At 43.7% G+C, this 22022-nt stretch overlaps 1 protein-coding gene across 2 annotated transcripts in view; it reads left to right on the top strand.

Moving 5' to 3' along the window:
* The window catches only part of LOC6548961, a 42646-nt gene that overhangs the window by 15367 nt on the left and 5257 nt on the right, over nucleotides 1–22022 (top strand). For both annotated transcript variants that reach the window (XM_001974157.3, XM_026980397.1), the window contains exon 3: nucleotides 13466–13511. The gene's annotated coding sequence lies outside the window, so the exon portion shown is untranslated. The remainder of the gene's footprint in view (nucleotides 1–13465; nucleotides 13512–22022) is intronic.

Raw genomic sequence — 22022 nt, 5'->3', positions numbered from 1 at the left:
CACTGCCCAAGTACTAAAGTTGCGTATTAGTAATATATTTGCACTGAACGGACCTGTAAACTTTTAAGCAGTTTCTTGGTAGTCAAATCATGTTTTCCTTTTTTTTTGGAGTATCAAATACCTTTTTTGAGTAATCCCTAATGGCCGTCTTGCCTTCCTTTGCGCTGTAGGCGCTGCTCAATTTTTTGGTCAGGAGCTTTAATTAAAACTAATTATGGCGGCAATTCTTTTAAAGAGCCCCGCCACAGAGCCCTGACAACGCCCAGTTAATTAGAAGTCATGCCTAAACTGACGTAATTGTTTGGAGGCAATACCGGTCCCCAACATCCCCACTATTTCCTCCAAACAACCAGCCCCTCAACCCGCCTCCGGATGCGGAGTGGAGCAAAGGAGTATGGCAGTATGGGGGCATGGGGCATGGGGGCATGGGGCATGGGGGCATGGCAAATGTGAAAGCAGCTGTTGGCCAAATGTGCGAAAATTACCTGCAAATAGCTGGCGAAAATGACTCGACTAGACCACGGCCATGGTCGTGGCTGATTTGCATAAGAGAGCTGGCGGGCTCAGCCGCAATTCAGTCATTCTGTTATTCTGTTAGTAAGTCAGCAAGTCAATCGCATCATTCGCATCTGCATCTGCATCTGGAGCTGCATCTGGATCTGCATCCGCCTGACTTTCCTTTGGAGGCGATTTCTTTCCCCGGCTACCGACTGCAATTTGGATGCCTCGTAACTGTACTCGCTACAAGATAATACTGCAATTTCATTATGCAGATCGACTGGACCACCTCAAGTCGACCCTTCTGGGCTCTACTTCTCTTTAAAGATGAGCGCAAAGGCAGGAGGAGAAAAATTACTTCGGAAGGACATTTCGCCGTAGGGCTTTTTGAAAAAAGTTTTGTTTTCCACTTTCCCTGTAGTGTAAGTTGAGGAAGTGCTTATATTGAGGGGAAAACAGCAAAATTAAGAAGGAAAAACAGCAGCACGAAATGCTGTTAGCAACATTAAAACATGACTTATTTAATTAGGACAGAATCATAATCAGGCTTAAAAGTAATTAACATTCTTTTGTAAAATCTTTCCTCTAGTCAAATGGTGAATAAGTCAAAATATTTAAATAAACTAGAAATTGTTTCAGAAATGTTTTTAAAGAAGTTCTTCGTCCTAACAAGAAAGGTAATAAAATAAGCAGTGTGTAGCGGCCATCTGCAAATATTTCAAGGAATTTTAGCATGAGTGGCATTAACCCGCTGTTTCCATAAAATGACTGCATGTTCAGTTGGCCTGTCCCTTGGCTGGAAGCCTGCTTTTGAGTTTTTTAATTATCCATGGCAGCGCGAAAACTTTCTCAAGTGTTTTCCCTCTCGCGTCCCCAGTTTTCCGGAGGGCTCCGGCAATTAACGCCACGTTTCGAGTGGCGAATGTTTTGTCCTGTTGCCGAAGCTTTGGGTTCGCGGCCTTGGCTCACTTATTAATTTGGCCAATTTACAGACGGAAGCGTCGGGCGGCAGAAATAAATGAAAATTCATATTTCTCGGCGGCAGAAATGCCAAGAGGAGCGCTGGTAGCGCTGGTCTGCGGCTACTTTCCCACAGCCCCGGATGGAAATGAAGATACACGCACCCACAGATGCCGCAACTGCCACCGCAGCAATAGCTTAAGCATCAGACCAATTTATCCGAAGACTTCGCGACGAAGAAGACTTTTCCCACAGTCATCGCCATCTTCGTCGACTGTGGCGCCACAGTGGCTGCCAAAAGTTGTTTGCCACAGAGGAGAGCCAATCGGGACTCGGATGGTTGGGTGCATTAACGAATCGGGACAGATGTACTCGTATGGTCGGATTTTTGATGGGCTCCTTAAACGCAAATTGACAAAGCCAAATGCTGTTGGGAAAGCTTCATTAATTAATTGAAACAAATCATTCGCCATTTCATCGGGAAAGAGATATAAGATGAAATCGTGTTGGTGAAACCTAATTAGCTGAATAAATCTCCAGATGGCTCCGTACCCCTGCCCATTCCAGAGCCATCATCTTCGTCAACTTGAAGCCGATTGTTGTTCATCCGCACGCGTACGGCTCAAATATTTCAGCGTAATTGTTTGGCCCAGCCCGGAGGTCTTCGAGTGACCTAGAAAATATGAGGAATATGGGCGAGTGGATGGTGATGAGTTTTGAGGCTGTCAGAAGTGGTTCCTTTCCTTTCCAATCTCTTCTATTCTGGCCAAATTGCTATGCTGGGCCTAGACAGCTGGCAATTTATTGGACGGGATCGGATCGGATTGGATTGGATTGGAGTGGATTGGATTGGGTTTGGCCAAGTGCAAGTTGCAGGCATTAAATTAAAACGTGCCCGGCCGAAACAGAGTCGTGATGAAGCCGTGGCAACTCTTAACCCGCTGACGCCCAGCTAGTTAACCCAAAAGGAAGGCCCAGTCGCAGTCGCAGTCAACACTCAACAGTCAACACCATCCGTGAGATGGGCAAAAACAAAACCTAAACAAAAAGTGGATAGGGGAAAGGGGAAAGGAACCGGATGGCTATGGGTGAGGTTCTTTCGCTGCCTTTCCTTGTCCACAAAATGGATTATTATGTTAATTACTGTCACGTCACGTTTCGTGTTCCGTGTCGGTGGGGGAAAAGCAGCCTCCTCCCCTTTCCACCCAGTCTAGCCTGCTTTCCAGCCAAATGCAGTATGACATCTGCCTCAGCTTCTGGGTCCGCAGCTGCGTCTAAGCGCCATTCAGCTGCAAATTAGCGAACACACGGAGTATGAACGCCAGCTGGGCGCATTTAGTACTCACTTCGCAGTGAGCGGTTTGTGTGGGTGGCTGCTTTTCCGCCATTTTGGTCTTTGTGAACAGTGAATTCATATTATTCATTTCCAATGGCGGAAATGCGCACAGTTTCATGAAAGAAATTCCAAATTGAATTCAGGCGAGAGAACTCCATTCAGGGTAAAGCAATTAAGGTTTGCTAAGTGTGGCAATGAAATCAAGTGCTAACTGGGCAACTTCTGGGCGATTTTTTATAGCAACGGGTTGTCCACTGTGGAAAAGTGAATTTATGTGGAACTGTGACGTGTTAGGCTCAACAGAGGCCTTTTGTTCAACTGTATTATTTATTTGCTTAAATTAGCTTAGCCCTTAATGGCAACACATCATTTATTTTCATTTTCTTAGAGCTTCAGGAAGCAACAATACCTAATCAAAAACAAAGCCAAATGAGCTCAGGTCCAAGCCAAAGTTCCAATATTGATCTTAGATTGTTTAAATTGTTGTTCAGCCTGAGAGCAAAGGAATGCCTTTGGAATCTTGGAATCTATAATTAGACTAGGCTTCGACTGACCAGCTGGCTTTTTAAGATATCGCGTAACAGGGCCTGGAAACTCGAGGCTCTTGTTTCGGGCCGTTAACACGCTGTTCGACATTATTAAATTAGAAGCGTCAACAATGGCCAAGAGTAGAAGAAGAACTAGACTTGTTTCTCATATCTCTGTTTTTGGCAAACATTTCTAGCCCATGGCCAAGAGCCAAAAGCCGGTTTTTAGCCGGTTGGTGGGGCCCCTCGTACTCGAGGTCAAGACTTCGACTCATTCCCATTGACGTGCGCACGTCTCGGGCCAAATAATAATGGCCGTAATAATCATCAAATGAAATAATATGGAAGAATTATGCTAATCGCCCGGTCGCCGGCGACTGACCATAAAAGGTAGCGCGTCCAAAAACAGAGAAACAGAGAAACTTCTTGCGTAATCGCAGTGCATTCTGGCCCGACTGGGATTTAATTAGCTGGTCGACTGGGCAGCGGAACCCAGACTCACAATTGAGCGACCTCCTCTTATTTTTCGCTGGGAGCGTTATGAAAAATGAAATAATATATTTTCATACTGCTATTTGGTCCTGCCTTCTGTTTGCCGCGGCCCGAGCCGTGGAGCATGGTTCATTTAATTTTCATGGCTGTTTCGCTGGGCACCTGCAAATGACACTTGCTTTGATATGTAATTAGAATTTATGAAAGTGTCAACTTGGAAAAACTTCGCCGGACACCAGGACACCGATCCGCCCTCAGATGACAGCTGCTCCAACCATCATTATTCAGACAAGGGCCAGCTTGACAGGCGGTCCAGTAAAAGTGGCCAAAAGTGTCGCCGAGTGTTCAGCTGAAGAGGGAAAACAGTCGGGGTGAAATGTTGTGGGTGGTGATGGGTTTGGCCAAGTGGCGTTCCGACGACGGAACGGAACTGGGCCGCCAAAGGGGAATTAAAAACCAAGGTAACGCCGTCCAGAGGTCGTAATGCCTTACGTAAAATGGCGATACTGCAGTGTAACAGACGCACCATTTACTAATTGCAATTGCCAAAGAGAAGCAGTCTGTTGGCCCTGCGTAAGCGGCTTAGAGGCCAGTTGACGAATTGTGCGAAATATTTGCACCCACTGCCATTTATTCATTTTAATGAGGCCCACGTAGCGGCAGCTGAAGTACAAACAGTGGTACTAAAAGTCGAGTGCCGAATATGAGGCTTTTATTTATTTATTTTGTACTTTTTTTCGTACATATGTACCTATTTGATTTTTTGATGTGACTTGCGTGTTTTAATGACGTCGCTTGCGTGCTCAAGAAAGTGTTGAAAGTTTCCTTTCTGGTACTGCTATTACTGCTACTGCTACGATTTGTACTGCTGCCAGTTTAATAAGCGGAAACATTGGGGCAACATATCAGCCCCCTCCAAAAAAAAAGAAAGAAAAACAAGCCGGTGGGAGGTTGACAATGAACCCCCAGAAAACGCAGTGTGTGGGGAAACCCAATTATGACACGACAATAAAAAAGTTTTGTTTTTATTATTGTTTATATACACACTCCGCTTTTATTTTCATTGGTAATTACCGCATGAAGTTCGCTTACTTTTCCAACTCTTGACGACGTCGCTTCTCTTAGCCATTTAGGCGAAAGCCTTTCTAATGCACTTCTCTGAGCCACGATTGCAACATAGTTAAAAGTAATGGCTCCTCTCCCAATAAAATGGGCTTTTTCTTCTTGTTCTAATTGCCTGCTGGCTGGGGAAATGTTTTTTCTTTATGCTCATCAATTAAGAGCACTTGGATTGCTCTCAATGAGATATAAAAACAGAATTGCCAACTTGAAGGCTGTCAAATTATTAGGATGGCTAGTTTCTTTTTGGATGATCGTTGTGGCGTTAGCTACTTTCACTTTGCTCAAAAATAATAGGTATTTTTCAAAGTAATAGAAACGCCATGGCAGCTCAAATTAAAACAGTTTGTAGATGAATATATATCAACTAATAAAAGGGGCAGCACCAAGCTCAATAGCGTGGGCTTCAACAATATTATTATTTTATTCCTACAATTAGGTTCCTTTATTTTTGATTTTTTTTTTTTAATTTGTTCGGACTCGAAAAGTACGTTTAAGTACGTTTTTTACGTAGCACTTGGCCACTGCACTCTATCAGTCTCCTAATTGAGAGTGCTCAACAGTATTTGGCCACAAACAAGCCGAACTTTTATTCAGCCAGCTATTTTGCCACTGTCCCACTGCCCGCACAAATCACAAAACGCACTTAGCGCAGATTGTGAAAGTTGGAAAAGTTGCTGCCACAGGCAGCCCTAGAAAAAGTCAGAGAGCCATCTTCCAGTTCGCATTTTCCGCGATGGGAAACCCCAGCGGAAGGGAGGAACACGGCCCCTGGGTTCTTGCAGCCGGATTGCTCTCCTGATTACCAGCTCACGCACTCGCCACTGCCACACGCTGGGGCAGATACAAAAATGAGTAGAAAATGCAAAAACTGGCAGCGCCAAACGAGTTTTGCTTATAGGCAAAGTTAAGTGTAACGTACCGCAAAGCAACGGCACAAGAAACGTGAGAAACCGGAGGTAGACCGGCCTAAATAGTACCCGATTTGAATCGAATTCGAAATGCTCTTTTTCAGCTTGCCTCTCTGTTTGTAATATACTTTTGCAACTTCACTTAAAGGCATATAGTTGGAAAACATCACTAATTATTCAGGTTACACATGTAACGTTATTTGCCTTAATATATTCTTGTAAAACCAACTTGTAATTAATCTGCAAACTTTGCTTTGAAATAAAGTTTTGTTTTGGAATTGTTTGTAGATTGGTAATAGGTATGAGTTAAATAAATGCATGCATAAATATTTAATGCTTTAAATGAATAACTTTTGAATAGTCTTCCGGTGCGATTGAAGCATTCTTCAGCCTGCTATTGCTAACACTCCTCGGACTTGGTAAGGGTATCAAAATGTCATAATTATGGCCGAGCTCTGGGTTCGTTTGCGAAAGCAGCTTGGGAAAACGGAAAATGGAAAATGGAAAATGAACCGAGGGCAGTGGGTTAAGTTAAACTTTTGGCTAGTCCACTGCGTGCGTGGCGACCCCTGGCGGCTCCCGTTTCGCATTTCGGCCACAATTGAAGTTGGCGCTTTGACTTGGCCATTTATATGTGGCTGCGATATACATTTTATTTTTATTTGGCCAACTCTCGAGATCGCAAAACCGGTTGCCGCTTGGTGGGTGTACTTCAGTATTTATTGTTACTGCTGCTCTGACTTTTGTCTCTGCCACACAGCGGTCTCGATTATGCAACACTTCGTGTCGCCGCTCCAAACTCAGAAAGTTGTGCAAGCCACGGCAGTTGGTCTTGCATTTGTTGATTGTGCCTCAGTTGCAGTCTACGTCTCAGACTCAGTTTTAGTACTTTTGTGCCTTGTAGTTTGGGAGACTCCCGGCCGTCAATGCGAAAGCCCCACCAAAAGCCAAATAGCAAAGCCGAGTGCCAATCTGGCCGCTCTAATCAGCAAGCAAATTTGCTGACATGTCGAGCAAAACGGCCGAAAAAGTCGGAGGGGACAGCCCAGGTATCCGACACAAATGTGGCAAATAAGCCGCTTAGCAAAGCAACCACAGCTGAACGAAGCCATTCAGGCGATCAAACGCAAGACTCCACGGCTCAATCAATACGGTTTGAAATTTGTAGGTGTGAAACAATTCTACTTAATTATTTTCTATCCTCCTATTATCAACGCACAGCACATACTTTTAGTCTTTACCAAGCAACGGTAGCTGCTCAAAGCAGCCTTGTCACCTTTGTAGCAAGTATCATGTTCTGTCGGTCTATTGACAATCGCATTGTGTCTGGTTCCGACTTCCGTTTCAAGGCGACACACTTCTGGGTTGAACCAGCCACTGAAAAGCCGCTTTGCATGCGCCAACTCTGGCTGAGATTATGGTGCACATGGGTACTCACGCACCCGTGTAATAAACTTTGGATCCCCCGGCTCTTAGCTGTAAAATATAATCTGGTTGCACTTTTGACTGGGCTAATGCTCCCTATAAGTGGAGTCACTTCCGCTGTCGGCTGTCGGCTGGACTGACTTTGTTGCTCTGCCATTTGGGTGGGGATTGTCTTCAGCGGGAGACCCCGTCTTCGCCGTCGGATCCACCTTCTGTGGCACCTGTTTCCAGCTTTATCTGCTCACTCCCAGCCGGTTGCCATTGGTTGCCCCATTTCCTCCGGACGACTGCATTAGAAGCCAAGCGGTTGAACAACAATAAGCAGCAGACGAAACCGTTGCCTTCGTCTTGTTTGACTTTTGGACTTGGCCTTAAAAATATTCAACAGCCAACTTGTTGCGCAACAGACGCAAAAGTTGCAAACAGTGGAAAGATACACTTGAAATTAAGCTTAAATAGCGAGGGAATTAAGAGTAAATAACAACATTTCGGAACAATTGAGTATACAGTCACCGAGGTGGCAAAGAACAATGGCAAAACAATAATGAAAGGAGGATATAAATAGGAATCAATGAAAATATTTTAAGACCATTATTTATCCAGCAACACAAGTTGCAAACAAGAGATCAATTCAACTTAAATGTTTATTATTTAGCTGAGTAGCGGGTATCTGATAGTCGAGGGTCTCGACTATAGAGTTGGCTATACACTTGGCTAGTCAAGTCACACTTCATGGGCCTTTATATATATAAATTAGCTTAAACATTTGGATTCTTTTTTTTGATAAGAATATAACAAATTGCACGCTATTAAACTGTACAAATCCCATAAGCTACCCACAACAACTTTCTACTTTATACCGCAAACTAATTAACAAAAGTCAAATTGTGTCGAATTAAATTAAATTACATATGCAGCTTGTAAACGTTTTGCGCTCTATTTGACGAACTTCTTTGGAGTAAAGAACATATCTCAAATACTTTCATTTCATCAAGCGCGCAGCTTGTGGCTATAAATTTGACCCATATTAAGTCCTAGTTAATTTTTCCTAGTGTAAAAGAGAGTTTACGCACCAAAGAAAACCGCCGATTTTCGATGGAGAAAATCTTCGCTGACTGCAACGAGTACGAGTCTTGTTCGATTGTTGTGGTTGTTACCGGTTCTTATTCTGGCACGTTTTGTTGTCAGTCGGGCAACAATCAAATGGCCAGCACGGCACATATTGTAGGAGCCAAGAAAAGCAGCTGTTGCTGCTTTTGGCCCGATTTGCCGGCTACCGGCTGCCTGTTGCACTTGTTTTGGCCCGCTTGTTCTCGTTCTCGTTCTGCTGCTGGTTTGGAATCGGATTTTGGTTGGTTCTGGTTGGATGCGTTCCAGTGGTTTGAGCTTCGGTTTTGTTGTTATTTGAATGCAAATATTTCGTATACTCTGTTGACACATTTAGCAGAATATGCTTTATGGCAAAATATAGCGGAAACTTGACAAGAGTTTGATTTACGACGGTCAACTGTTGGTGGTAATAAAATGAAACAGCTTTTGTAAATAAGCCAATATGGCATAACCACCGACAATAGGCTCACAAAGAGATACAAGCCATGTTGTTCCGAATATTCTTCTTTTGTAAGCCAATACTAGTCTTATTCTGGCCAAGAAAGAATAACGCAATTGTGAGTTGAATGAACTGACCGCAAAACAAGCATATAATAAGCCGAAGCTGCTGCCCCTACAACAAAACAAGAACAGACTGGCCGCAAAGTTCACAGTTGGCCCAAAAACTGAGTCACCAAAAGGTGGCAAAAGCCGAGTTGAGAATCATGATTGCGACTTGATCTGCCTGGGAAAATACTGCCAGCATTTTGCACTTAATGTCATCAGTTTGCGCCTCATTGTTCCATTCATAAACTTCCGAACCATTTCATATCCAGATTGAAAAATATGTTGTACTCTAATTGATATGCAAATGGAATCAAATGAAGGGACTTGCCTGTTTTTCGATACTCCCAGTTCGGAAATAAGCCAGTTTGAAGCAACTATAAATTGGTTCAGCAACAGTCGTTATTGCTGGCCAGCCGCTTTGTTGGTTTGCATTTAATTATTATTTCTGGCTGAAGCAGAAATATGCAAACAAGATATTTGCCTCTCATTTTTTAGCTCGGCAATCTCTTTGCAAAACTTTTTAATTACATAGTTTCGACTGCGGTGGGCGCACGAGTGGGAGTGGCTGGAAATTATAGCCGCACTCTACATATTCATGTAAAAACCACAAAAGAAGCAAGGAACTGGGGAGTTTGCCCGGGGATCCCATGGTTGGCATATAAAGTTACAGAACATGCAAAAATGTGACGGTGAAATTATTTTTCCAGCACCAGTGGAATACAAATTTTCAGCTAAATTAAAACAATGCGGAGGAATGTAAAAGTATTCGTATATCAACTTGGTTTTTCCAGCAAAAACTCCTAATAAGCTTACCAACGCCAGGAAGTGTATCAAAAATAAGAAAAAGCGGAAGAGCCACATGTTTATTTTACTTTCGGTACGTGCCAAATGAAAATAAAACCCGAGCGCAGCAAATTTAATAAATATGAAATGAGTTTGTCATACACACAGGCACAAAACACACGAGCTGCCAAACCCTTGCCCCAATTACAAGGATACCAGGATTCCGCCGCCTGCATGCCTTCGATAACGTGCCGCAACGCCGAAAATACCTTTAAGCCAGACCCAAAGGCACTGGCGGGCGGGGCAAGGACCTTTCTTAGCAAATAAACACGCACTTACCGGCTCACAGGACTTTTATGGGTCCTCCGCTAGCTAGCCGCACACAGACTCGTCGTGAATAAAGTGTGACAAAATAAATGCCACTAAAATAAGGGATCACAAGTCGCACGGCGTATCCTTGAGGCATTCGACAAATGCCAAGCAAATCGAATGCCCGGATGGGAAGGCAAGCAGAGAGAGAGAAAGAGCTGAAATATGTGATTATAAGCGCATAAAACAGCCGCAGGACTTCGAGTCCTTGGCCTGTCAGGGCGAATCCTGTCCCTAGTTTCGGGCCCAGCAGCGGAACTTGTTGAATAAATAGGGAAATGAACGGCAGACTGTCACACAATCTGCTGATTGCTACACAGGAATTCCTGTTGCCCGCATTCCTGCCTCCTGCCTCCTTTTTTCGAGTCGCTTTAAGTGGAGCTCGTTGGAGCTCCTGGCTCGCTAATAGCATTTCTGGGAGTCCTGCCAGGTACACCGTGAAACGACAAAATAGTTGCCTAATGAATATGATGATGACCAGAGCAGCGGTGGGGCCCTAATTGGCTGAGGACGAGAAAGTTCGGCGTGAAAAAGTGTAATTATTTTATGAAGAGAAAGCGCGTAAATGTAACAAAACTAAAAATACGTGTACTCACTGTTGTTATTTAAACCTGAAATAATGTGGCATTAATATAAAGTTTTAGCCTTTATCACATTTAGTGGGTGACTAGAAGTGTGATGACGAAAGTTGCCCACTTTTAAATATTGTATATAAAGTGAGTTTTCATTTTAGCAGCAAGCTTCGTTATGTGAGGTCTTGTTTGAGGTATTATAACTATTGTTTATAATAAATTAATGATTGCAAATGTTTGGGATAGGAGTGCCCCTTCTATCGCTTTGTTAGCCAACTTTTGGGCAGCTTTCCCAAGTGAGCATCCATAGTTCCCATCGCGGAGGCAACGAACCATTGGCAAACTCCACAAGGAGTGAACTCTGGAATCTATACCATGAGAATGACAAGTGCATAATTTATGCGAACAATAGTGGCCACTGTTTGGCATCTCAATTCACACGACGGGCAGACAAAATTGTTACACAAACCAAAAGGCGGCAGGGCATTTTTTCCCCACCTGTCTGTTTGCACAAGCTAATGGGCTCATTCATTTTATTTCTCAGAATAAGGAGAGGAAAAACAAATATTTTCTTATGTTATTTGCCTCTGAGAATTGTGTGATGCCGTGGCAGAAACTTAAAAAAATATACTCCACCGATAAATAAGATCGTTTAGGCATTGTGTCTGGATAAGTTTGCTTGGAAACTTTTTCCACCCCACCAAGAGTGAGATTTTCTTATTTGTCTTCAATTGGTGAATAAATTCGAAGAGCAGCACGAAAGACGTGATGCATAGGCCACGTTGCTAGGATGTATATCTTCTGCTCGCATTATTTGTCTTAGATGCCAGCTACTTTATAATGCAGCTTCAGTGTGCTTGCTTCAGTTTGTTGTACTTTCACTTTACGTGTTCTCAGGGGCATCTAGAACAACCTTGCCATTCAACCGACCAACACCCCGCCCCGTGCCTCCTCCCCCAATGCATCAATGCAACAGCCTCGCTTCATCAGTGTTAACCCTCAAAAGCCCGCAGGCCGACATTGTCCTTGGTGGCTCGTCTTTTGTTTCCTCTCGCAGGGAGTGGTACATAAACCTGAACCAATCTGACAAATAGCGGGTTAAGCATATAGCAGCCTGGGATCCTATGTAAATAATTGAAATAATATGATTAACACGTAACTCCTGCTGGTTTTAAGGCAACTAATATTTTTTAAATTCAATCAGCTCCTTAATCTTCTTAGTCAAGGATTACCAACTCACATATGATTCCAATTGTCTGGAAAATTCTGATGGTCCTTGCCAATAGGTATTGGCATCCCTTTTCCATTTTGTCACAATCTCAGAAATACTGAGACCGAACAAAGGATAGTGTGTTGCACAATAAAGGGTGCAGTCGGTCGATGGCACTTTTACGAGTTCTGTGGCTTTTTGTCCTCGATATTTATCACGTCTTTTGTCCTTTTGGCTTTGCCCACCGCCATGCACTTGCATTTGCATCCCGATTGCAACGGTCTGGAGCATAACAAAACTTGTCCCGCAAGTGGAATCAACAAAAGACACAAAACTTCGGGCGAGTCCTCGAATCCTTCGAAGAAGAATAGTTGCTAACGCAATTGGTTGGACCAGTTCCCCTACAATTCCTCGAAAATGCCAAAGGCGTAGAAATGTTGTGCAATTTGTCAGTCGTAAGGCGATCAAGTATTGAATAACAGGGGGATTGAGGGAACTGGCTGCATCCTGATTGTTTAGATTGTTATCCGTCTCCTATTTCCAAATGTGATTAGCCCGCAAAATTGGCTTTATTGACATTCGTTTGTTGTCCTGGTTACACTTGAATGGCATAACCAGACGCCCTAAGGTCTCGCCAGTATGAATCCCAATCTTTTCCCTGCTCAACTCTTTTGGCGTTGGCCAAACTCATAGCCTCCTTCAAAGGAAGCAGCTTCCCAAGTCTTAGGGCAATTTAAGCCGAGTTCAAGACTGAAAGCGGCTTTCGTAATGCCAGTCTGGGAAAATATTCAGAGTAAATCAACAAAGTGCTACGAATAATTTGCTAGCCAAGTATGTGGCCATGTATACGCTTACGCAAAAGCGGAGAACTGTGCTGGCGGATCCATATCCTTGGGTTAGACTGAATAATAAAGAGTGCCCAAAAACAATGCCTGGCAATATAAATAATATAATCAGGCCAAATGGCCCGAGAGGCGGACAATCAAAAGTATATGTGCATTCGCACAAAGGGCTCGACACGATTTGCATGGCTATATCTTCGCCAGGATACAAGGGCGAAAAGGTGTTGGAAGGACGTGCTCCTGCGGTGAAGCAAGCCAGCTGTCACAACAATGCCGAGAGCCAATGTAAAATCCAGGCATGACCAGCGTGGGCTTAATGATTTATGGCAAGAGTGTTCTGCGGTGGCAACTTGGCTGAAAAAGTGCGTTTCCCGGCCAACGAACCACCAACCGCAAGCACATCCAATATTTGTCCCAGGCCCGACTTGAGACTCTACACACAATCCTGTTGCCGCAGGAGCTAAGCTGATTTTTGCGGAAATAGGAGTAACTGCTACTGATGCTGAGGCACTGCAGCTGAGGTTCGAAAAGTTATTCGCTTTAATTTCTGCCATCTATTTAAACGCGCCATACCCACTCGAAAACATTCGGTACTTTTCACGGTCGCCCAGTTTCAGTGCAAGTATTTCCATCGCATATTTTCATTATACACTTTTGACAATGCCTTTGACGATGTTTCCTGCCATCAGCCCGCAGCGCCGGGTTTTGACATAATTTAATTCGTTTTTATTAAATTTATGTAAATTCTGCTTCGTCTGCTTGCAGGACTCCCAATCCCTTGGCGTGGACTAACCGAAAGTAAATTGAAATTGTAAGTAGCCGAGAGCATTTTGCACATTTCCCGATTAATCCGCTGAAAACTGTAAATTATGCTGTCAGACCCTGATGGTCGGAAATGGGTTGGGTTGGGCTTGGTTGGATGAGAACCGGGAATAAGCCACAGACTGGCAGGCTGGCAGTCTGGCAGGCAGGTCAGAGTTCAGCCATGTTTAACGATTTTTTCACTTGGCCAACGGGCCGTATGATTGATATTCGAAACGGTGGCGCTGCGGTTTGGTTTACGGTTAAATTAATGCGCAGCCAAGGTGTTAAATTGCCCGTAACCGCGCCCACAACATAGAACACCCAGTCACCCAAAGGCAGTCAGAAAAAAGTAAAACAATTACTGATTTGCATCAAGGAGCACAAAAGACGCTCCTGATTCTGTGGACATTGTGGCAAAATGTCATTAGATTAATGTGTTGTTTTATACTCTACTGTCCCTTGTGGCTTGTCCCAAAGATTGAGCAATGTCCCTGTCATAATACGACAAATGGAAACTAAGCAATGCAATTGCCTCATTGCTTCCTACCGAAAGCTTCAGATGTGCATCCGATAATTGCCATGGATTGATGTATTCAAGTGACCAAAGGAGGCCAGAAAAGCTGACAAATCTTGACCATTAAAGACTGCCCCAATATCGGCGCAAAACCGAACTCTTTTACTCTTATTGCAATGAGGGCAGTTGAGCTTATAATTTTTTAATTAATTAGGGTAGGTAAAGTCTAAAAAGAAAGTCTGGTACAACGGATTCGTTTAATTTACTCCCTTGCGCAGAGTTCAATTTTTCCAAGCTATGCAGCTCTGGCTATTCAGTTAATGCAATTTACTTTCCCCGACCCCGACAGCGCAAAACGGATAATTTACTTATGTAGCGTAGCGCAAAGCTGTTACGTTTTGGGGCTGGGACTTTTGACCTTGCCACGTGGCAAGCGATGGTTTCAGTTTGGTTGGCAAAACGTGGGGAGAAGTACAGAGAGATGTGGCAAAGGTTTGAATTATGCAAGCTGAGCAGCTAGCAAACGTTCTATTTTCGATTTTGAAATGTTGCAAGTGGGTAAAATTGAATTAGTGCGCAGGAAGCGTTCAATCCAAGGACCAATTTATGCGCCACATGTTGCAACGGCCCGAAGTTCCCATTCGTCCTCGCTAAAATTGTAAAAGCTTAAATTTTTCATTGGGTGCCGGATAAAAACGAGAGTCTTGCACAAAGTTTCCTTTACCCAGAGTGAAAATGACACGGGGCTGTGCCAACTCATTTGGTGTCTGGTGGCGCAAAACTCTCGCCATCCGTTTCCGACAATCGTGGGAAATAAATTTTTAAATCTGCCTGCGGGGGGGTGTCCGCGGGAAAACACAAAGCACTTGCTGTTTTATGTAACGGCCATTGAAAGTTTAGACAGGATAGGTTTCAGGACTGCAAATGTATGTATAAAATATTGAAAACGAGGTTATACATTTAATAGCCTTCGTGATCAGTTGTTGCAATTAGTTGAAGTGATGGTAAAGTACTTAATATTAATAATATTTGAGTTTTGCCTTGGACACGATAGCATATTTACTTACTAATGTCCGGCTCACCAGGTTTTCATGCAGTCTATTTAACTCTAAGGGGCATCTGCTAGTCGAGTTTCGGATGCGCACACTCGGACTTGTTGAATCCACTTCAGAGCCCGGCTGAGAGTGTAAAAACAGCAGAGGCAGTCGCATTTACGGCCCAGTGTCCCAGCTGAAGGTAAGCATGCGAAGGACACTCGAGATGAGGGGCAAGCTGGCCAGGAGGAGAGGCGAGGGGCCTGAATAGGAGCTGCATGGAAGCCCTGACAAAATGTAACAGATTGGCCGGAGAGCACATATTCAAGGCGGGGCACAAGGCTGAAGCCCGGCCGGAGACCAAAGAACCATAGAAAACGTCGGGAGCCACGTAGAGCTGCATATTTAATCCTGTTGATTTTTATTTGTTTCCGTGTTGGCCGTGCTCGACTATTTCTCATGGCTCTTTATCTGCCTAACGATTTTGCATGCTGCAGTGTGGCCCATCGCCTCCTTCCGCCGACCTTGCACGTGTCCTTGAAGGCGAGTCCCCAGGTATATGACATCATTTCCCTCTGCTTCCAAGGAGGACTTATTTTCGTTTTCAACTCACCGATGAGATTTGAATATGAGTCTTTGAAAGAGAATAATCAGCCCAACTGTCGAGTCCTTTAAAAACTAAACAAAAGTAAGCAGCACAATAGATCAAAATCAAAATTAAGATATACTCGTAAACAAAGCTCACGGAAATAGAGTAATTGGCTCGTCAAGGTGAACGAAACAACATACGATGCCATTTTGGCCAAGCTCGGTCAATTCCCAATGCACCAGTTAATGAGAATTTATATAACTGACATACAGAATAAATGAGATTAGCAGAGATCTCGCCAAAGATAGTCGCGTTCGCTGGATTTCTCAAGGTTTGCTCAAAAGCAATTGTATCCAGACAGAGTCACACAACTTCGATTTCCATTTCAATGCGGGTTAGCTGCATAAATCAGCGATTCATCCCCAAACTGAAATTCAAATGCCACATCATTAAAAGCCACGTTCGCCCAACTAACAGCGGAAGTTTATGTGGTCAACAAGCTAATAAAATTAGAGTAGATACCCGTAAAAACATGCGAAAAACGTGTAAGTCTCAGCGGGGCAAACACGTCGCCAATTACAGCGCGTGCCTTCAATCAATCAATCAATCAAGGCATCGGTCAGTTTTTGGTGGCACGATCGATTTTGACTGATTCACTTGCCACCCGGAGTGCGTTGTGAAAGTTACCCGCCTGTGAGGCGAACTGTAAGAGGTCCGAACTAATAGCAGTTGGCTTTAATGAGCTGTCAAATATGACGGCGGTTACGAAATTTGAATTAGACTTTGGTGGCTTGAGATTCGAATGGAAATTTTGGTATGTGTGGCAAGGGAACTGGGATCAGAAATGAACTTTCAAGATATAAAGGAAATATGCGGCATATTTATATGAAGTTCAGTGCTGGTTTTCTATAAAAAATTAAAATTATAAGTTACCTTGGCCCCTATTTGTATCTTTTTGGCTTAAAACATTAGAAAACCCACACTTGAGCAATCGACCAGGAGGGTAATTTCAAGTCCTTTTATCCCAGCTTCCGTTCTCCATTCAGGATATTAAGTCGCTCGGATAGAATTCAGCTGAAAAGTAAAGTAAAACTAATCCTCGGTTGAGTAAAATATTGGCATTAAGTTGGCTTGACGCTCAGCTCATGGCTTCGCCAAAAGCGCAGTGAGCCGGAATCCGCTTTCTCGGCCACGTTTAGTTTGGGGGGATCTGGCTTATTAAGTTGGCCATCTAACCGCAATCAGGAGATCGAAGGAAATGCCACTTCGGAGGAAGCGAGGATGAGCCAACTGCCACATTGACAGCGGAAGGCACCCGAGGTCATTATCCTCCTCGCCGACTGCCTCATCATCATCAAGTTAATCAAAATGCCATTGGCCATTGCCATGGCATGGCCAAAACTCTGCGCAGCAGAGAAAAAATTAGCTTGAAAATTGTTATAGCATTTTGTGGTTCCTCTCACCGCAGAATCAAATCGGCTTAAAAACACGCTGAAGAATTCCCTTTCATCTCGACGCGTCTTCATGCTTTTTCTTTCATTACTCTGCACTTGTTTTCATTTATTTTTGTGTTTTTTGTGTTTTTTGTGTTATTTTTTGTACGAATTGCTGGCTCTGCTCACTCACTGGAATTCTAAAGTTACTTGACCGCAACAAAGCGTTAAATTGTGCCGAGTTGTTTTCACCACTTATTTATATCAAATTTGTTCTTAATCAGCTGAAAGCGTAGCCAACTTTGCCCGCCCCATGACGAGCGCTTTATTTTTGAGCTACAATTGAGTTCACAGCCACCTCCGTGCAGAATATTTTAGGTATTTTTCGGAGGGGAACTCGTAAAAGGATTTCATTGAAAGAGGTGGAATAGAAAAGTGTTTAGTCACCTGAATTAGGTGCCCTCGGGAACAGACTAAATCAGTGCGCCATTATCCTTGAGGAGGTGGGATACACTTTAATTCTTAAATTGGTTTCTTGTGCTTGTATAGTTGTTAAATGGGGAGTCAATCATTCATGATCATCTCTCAATTATGCAAATTATTTTCTAGCTTGTAATTCTGATTAAAATTGAATTGTCAATCAATTTCTCCGCCAATGGCTTCAATTGCTTAAAATGCCGGACGCATTATCCCCCAGCTGATATCCTTCGGCCATAAGGCGCAGATTGTTGAGCCGGGAAGCACATTCGGCAGGCATAACAATAACAGGACTAACAAAAACCCTATCCCTGCCACATCGCAGGATACGTGCCTCGCATTCCACTGGCGGCTCTGGTGTCCACCTGATTCCCAGGATGCGGTACTACGTGCCGGACCGCCTCAATTGCGCTCCTTCGCCACGCCCATAAGCCTTTCGCGCCCAAAGCAGACTACGTATATTAAGAGGTGGCCAGTGCTCAAGTATCACTTGCCTTGAACATCTCGTTCGTTTGTGGCCAGGAAAATGGTCCAAGGAGCTAGAAGGTGAAGGAAAGGTAGACGGAGACAAAAACTAGGTCAACTGAGCGTCCCAGTAGGCGGTTGACAAATTTAAAGGACTAAGCTTTTATGGAGCAATTAAGCCCGGTTAATAAAATCAACCTTTTGCTGACGACTGAGCGGAAAAACAGAAAATGAGAGCTAAATGGATATTCGTTCCTGGCAATTAGCCTTGAGTATCCTGCATAATGTATGTGTCCAATGAACTGCCGAGGGGTCTAATAGGCATAGACAATGAGGTGGAGACACGGGCAGGAAGGCAGCCCTGATCTGAAATGTGTAGGTAGTTGGGGAAAGAAAAATCAATACACTTTTTAACACACAAAGGGATAAGTCACAAACGTATATGCTATGTAAATAGCTATCAATACTGTGCATCCTTTGGCACTAAGATACTTTTATGTTACTCTTACTGCGGAAACTCACTTCTTGCAGCTCAGTGTAGAGTCTCAAAGGCCTGCGCCTAATTGGGAATAAATATTTTATTGGTGAACCATAACAATACAGCTACACCAGAGATGCGAAAGGCATACATATTTACGTGAGCTAACTCCCAATCGGTAGAAGAAGTATAAATTTGATGGCGATGGACAACCCCTGCAGATCGGAGAAACAGGGAGAGCAGGCAAGTGATGGCCTAGACCCACATAGTACGCAGACATCAAAAGTCAATCAATGTAATGTCAAAGCTACGTGGCTATCTGCCCAGCTTGGAGTCGCATATCTAAGCCAAGCAGGGGGCGTGAAAGGACCCGACTCGGAGGACTGGGAAGTGAGGAAAGGAATGGGATGGTCCCAGGGTGGTGCACAGCTTGACAGGAATATATTGCACTCGCCGCCCAGCTGGATGCCTTACCATCACCTGTCCACGCCCACCCAGAAAATGGTTGCAACTTTACAGCTTTAAGCTAACTTACCCAGTTCGCAGCCCAGCCCAACGCAGACCACTCTGCAGATAAATGTATCTACGTGCCTGCATGCAGAGATATGGATGCCATTGTTCTGCACAAAAGGCTCCAAAACAATCGGTGGAAAGTAAGCGCAAATAACACAGCAATAAATTGGAAAAGTTCACTCTCCAAATCCCGTTTTGCGCTGAAAATTTGTATTTCAAATGGGTTTGTTCAATTAGTCTACCAGAGTTTAGAAGATTTTTAATTAAGAAGATACTTCCCTTCTCGCACTCGCCAACTTCATATTCCCTATGAGTAACCTAACAAGCATTTACCATTAGCTAAATAACTAATTGAAGTCGTTGGCTAAGCACTGCGTGAATAACAATAAATCTTAAATTAAATGTACGCAATTAAAAATTAAATCCAAATCTAATAGGCTTATAATTATGCACAGCCTCTGCTTTCCAGTATCGCTGCTTTCCAGCTATTACGATTTAATTAAAATGCCATAAAGAGGGAACAGCTGCCGAGATAGCAAACTAGCAAACTGAAAAGTGAGACGAGATTCCAGTGCAGTCCTGGTAAATAGCAGGTTTTAGCCACTCTGGTGGGCTTTTGCCCAGGAGTGGGATGCCATGTCGTGATTACGGAGATGGCCTCACAGTCATTTAACTTGGCATCGCTGCACTTCATTTGGCGCACAAAATGACAGTGGTGTTGGTATTGGACTCTCTGTAAAGGGTTCGGTACCTTATCTATATAATATCAGAAATATTACATTTCTAATGTTAAGTTTTAGAAGCAAATTTTTAGGAATACATCGATAGCTTGTTTTATTCAGTATTGGAAGGTGTGCTTCTTATATTAGATGATATATTCATAGCGGAAGAAAGGAATTTCTATATACATATTTGAAAAATTGCATTTTTTGAGTCGCTCCCATGAAGTGTCATTAAGAGCGATTAAAGTCTGCTTTTCATAATATCATTCATGCAGCCACCACACTATCCCCTTAGCTGAAGGGTCCTTCAGGGTCCTGCGCATTTTCCGGGCTGGGTAATGCGAGCTCGAAGCCATTTAATTAATGCTGAGCATTAAGCGCGAATATGGGGAATAAATGAGCAGAAGGACCGGTAGAAACGATTACCCTACAGGATGAAACAACTCACTTAATGGTCAATTGGCCAGAAGCAGCTTTCCGAGTGTTAAATTGAACACGAATCGATGCACCGGGCAGGACTTTCCTCGCAAACTTTAATCGAGGACGAATCAAACTCTTAAAGGAGCCTCATTCGATCCGAAAGTGGGTGGCTGCTGAAGTTTGGAAAATCAAATCCGTTTTAGCATCTCACGCATAATGTGAAGGGCAAACAAACAACGAAAGCAAACAAACAACGGCTAACAAGCAACATGTGGGAGTTGAGTTGAGAAATGTTTGCCGTGCGCTGTGAATAATTCTGAAATTCCGCTCGCTCAGAGGCCTGAAAATGATAAGAGATAAGGAGTCGCGACCAGCAAGCGAAAAACTTCAGATTGCAAATAATAAAGGGCGAAGGAGCAAAGTGAACATCCGGACATCCTCGGTTCCACCAGGTAATTGAAGAAGCACTTGGGGTAGAAAAAAGTGTAATGTTGGGGGACAGCCAGCGAAATATGCTTTATTGATTGTATAAATATTTAATGCGCTGGAGAAACACATTTCTTTCAGTGGGGTTGGCAAATTTGCGTGTAAAACGGCTTGTAACGGTCACGTTCCACCTATAAAAGTGGAGATAGTAGGGAGAGCTCAGGATTCGCGTATCCTGCCCAGCTGGCCCAGAGCCCAGAAGTTCGCAGGGTGTAGCGATGGTAATTTCTGGGGAAATACAATAAGATAACTCCTGGCTAATGTCTCGGAATTTACTGAGCCACTACCAAGAAATTGTGCAAAAGCCCTAAATCGCCAACTCAATGCCAACTATTGCGGCACGCGAAATATATGCTAAAGTTCGAGGGCAGTTTTGCATGCAAATTCACTTGGAAAATTATGGATGCTTTTGGTACACCAAGAGAAAATAATAGATTAAATGCGAATGGTATATGTAAGAAGTTACATGTGCAACAGGGCTTCATTTTATATTAACACAAACACAATCAGTTCGTATTGATCATTATCATGATTACCGTGTAGTGAGTGGTGATTGCTAACTCTTTCCCTGTAGAACATCAAAAATTAGTGTGAAACTAATGGCTGTTTTAATTTAACAACTGGGAGCCATTAGATCCATAGGCGAGGCTTTATCTAGTTACCCAGCCCACTGGCAACTAGCTGAATGAAACTGCGTAAAGAGGGGTTGTTGTTTGCTGAAGGGCTGTGATGACGTCTAACATCATTAATAGTGTCCTTTCATGTTTTGGTGGTCGTGGTCAAGGCAAAACAAACAGTCCAAGAGCAGCCGGCCTCTCAGGGACGACAGAGCTGGACAGAAGTCCTCCATGTGCTCGTGGAGCTGCCTGGCATGGAGGATGGGGCTGTGGTTCCGAGGCTTATTTACCCTCGCTGTCGTTTCAGGCCACTTTATTTGTCTGTTTGCAGCTCTGCTCCCTGGTTGCAAACTGTAAAAACTGTGTAAAAATCACGTGCATCACATAAACACACAGTTCCAGCCACATTACGCACGAAAAAGGGACCGCAGCCGTAGGACAGGCATAATTAATTACCCCAGGCCGCAAACATTTTGCAGCCACTGTCTGGGCATCGAAACCCCATGAATTCCTCGCACTGGCCTACCGAAAATAGCCCGGCAGGATAGGAGGCAAGGCCATGTCCATCTGGCATTCCGCATTTGGCCAGGAGGTCAGGTGTCAAGTTTAAGCTGTGCGCTTACGGATTCAATTTACCATTGGTTATGGGCATTCCCGTGGTTACGGAATTCGACTCAGGGCAGAATTTATTGTCATCATCGCATGACATTTCGGCCGTTTTCTGTGGAAGCCAAGGACAGCTGCAAATGACAGTGTCGAATATGTTAATT

The sequence above is a fragment of the Drosophila erecta genome, unplaced genomic scaffold (genome assembly GCF_003286155.1).
Source record: "Drosophila erecta strain 14021-0224.00,06,07 unplaced genomic scaffold, DereRS2 tig00000092-arrow-pilon, whole genome shotgun sequence".
NCBI lineage: Eukaryota > Metazoa > Arthropoda > Insecta > Diptera > Drosophilidae > Drosophila > Drosophila erecta.
This window is presented reverse-complemented; position numbering and strand designations above follow the sequence as displayed.